This window comes from Triticum dicoccoides, chromosome 6B, assembly GCF_002162155.2.
Source record: "Triticum dicoccoides isolate Atlit2015 ecotype Zavitan chromosome 6B, WEW_v2.0, whole genome shotgun sequence".
NCBI lineage: Eukaryota > Viridiplantae > Streptophyta > Magnoliopsida > Poales > Poaceae > Triticum > Triticum dicoccoides.
The window spans coordinates 723,710,930-723,713,555 of NC_041391.1; positions in this window are offsets into that span (position 1 = coordinate 723,710,930).

Sequence of the window (2,626 nt, forward strand, 5' to 3'; positions counted from 1 at the left end):
TCATCGAATCCGATCCAACTAAAGTGAGAGAGACTGGCACCCGCTAGCCACCTTATGCAACAAGTGCATGTCAGTCGGTGGAACCTGTCTCACGTAAGTGTACGTGTAAGGTCGGTCTGGGCCGCTTCATCTCACAATGCCGCCGAATCAAGATTGGACTAGTAACGGTAAGCATATTGAACAAAATCAACGCCCACAACTACTTTGTGTTCTACTCGTGCAAAGAATCTACGCATAGACCTAGCTCATGATGCCACTGTTGGGGAACGTAGCAGAAATTCAAAATTTTCCTACGAGTCACCAAGATCTATCTATGGAGAAACCAGCAACGAGGGGAAGGAGAGTGCATCTACATACCCTTGTAGATCGCTAAGTGGAAGCGTTCAAGAGAACGGGGTTGAAGGAGTCGTACTCGTCGTGATCCAAATCACCGGAGATCCTAGTGCCGAATGGACGGCACCTCCGCGTTCAACACACGTACAGCCCAGTGACGTCTCCCATGCCTTGATCCAGCAAGGAGAGAGGGAGAGGTTGAGGAAGACTCCATCCAGCAGCAGCACAACGGCGTGGTGGTGATGGAGGAGCGTGGCAATCCTGCAGGGCTTCGCCAAGCACCGCGGAAGAGGAGTACTTGGGAGAGGGGGAGGGCTGCGCCAGAACTTGGGTGCGGCTGCCCTCCCACCCCTCACATATATATAGGGGCAAGGGAGAGGGGGGCCGGCCCCCTCAGATCCAATCTGAGGAGGGGGTGGCGGCCAAGGGGGGGAGGAGTGCCTCCCAAGTCAAGTGGAGGCCCTTCCCCTTAGGGTTTCCCCTCTCCCATGCGCATGGGCCTTGGGGGGGCTGGTGCCCCTGGCCCATTAAGGCTAGGGCTCCCCCTACAGCCCATGCTGCTGTATTGGACATGGTGGAACAATTTCCGGACCTCCGGACCCATCCTCCGGAACCTTCTGGAAGCTTCTCGGTACAATACCAAAAAAACCCAAACTTTTTCCGGAATCCGAACAACAACTTTCCATATATAAATCTTTACCTTCGGACCATTCCGGAACTCCTTGTGATGTCCGGGATCTCATCTGGGACTCCGAACAACATTTTGTAACCACATACAAACTTCCTTTATAACCCTAGCGTCATCGAACCTTAAGTGTGTAGACCCTACGGGTTCGGGAGACATGTAGACATGACCGAGACAACTCTCCGGCCAATAACCAATAGCGGGATCTGGATATCCATGTTGGCTCCCACATGTTGCACGATGATCTTATCGGATGAACCACGATGTCAAGGACTCAATCAATCCCGTATTCAATTCCCTTTGTCTAGCAGTATTGTACTTGCCCGAGATTCGATCGTCGGTATGCCGATACCTTGTTCAATCTCGTTACCGGCAAGTCTCTTTTTTCGTTCCGTAACACATCATCCCGTGATCAACCCCTTGGTCACATTGTGCACATTATGATGATGTCCTACCGAGTGGGCCCAGAATACCTCTCCGTTAACCGGAGTGACAAATCCGAGTCTCGATTCGTGCCAACCCAATAGACACTTTCGGTGATACCTGTAGTGCACCTTTATAGCCACCCAGTTACGTTGTGACGTTTGGTACACCCAAAGCATTCCTACGGTATCCGGGAGTTGCACAATCTCATGGTCTAAGGAAATGATACTTGACATTAAAAAAGCTTTAGCATACGAACTACACGATCTTTTGTGCTAGACTTAGATTGAGTCTTGTCCATCACATCATTCTTCTAATGATGTGATCCCGTTATCAACAACATCCAATGTCCATGGTCAGGAAACCGTAACCATCTGTTGATCAACGAGCTAGTCAACTAGAGGCTTACTAGGGACATGGTGTTGTCTATGAACCCACACATGTATCTGAGTTTCCTATCAATACAATTATAGCATGGATAATAAACGATTATCATGAACAAGGAAATATAATAGTAAATAATTTATTATTGTCTCTAGGGCATATTTCCAACATGGACATGGGTCGTTCACACGAGGTTGCCCATGCCAACATGCCCGTGCCGACGAGCGGCTGCACAACGACATGATGAGATGAAGTGAAGGCATCGACGCATGAGAGGACAGGAGGCGGATGCCAGGCGGCGGTGCGAGAGGAGGGAAGAGGCGAGTGAAAATTATATTGTCTGGCAAAAATCATGAGCTTTAAAATTAGAGAGGTGAAACCTTTTTCTATTAAATTACAAATATTTTATTGTTTGGCAATAAAAAGTTCCGCCAAATGTTATTTAGCATTCCATTAAACAAATAAACTGGAATGGGATATAGCACGAATTCTCGCATCATAAAGCCCATCTAACGTGGTGAGTTATTAGTTATTGATCCTAACTTTTCCTCAAGAAAAAAGTTATTAACCCTAACTCTGTCTCCGGGGAGGACCGGCGGCGGCGCGAGCTCTGCCTCCGGGGAGAAGCGAGAGAACGGCCGCCGGACGTGAACCAGGTTTGCCCAACTCTGAAGCTCATCGATCGATCCCAACTCTGAAGCTGCTTGGAGTGTCAACGATTGACTGATTACATACATATATATATATATATATATATATATATATATATATATATATATATATATATATATATATATATAT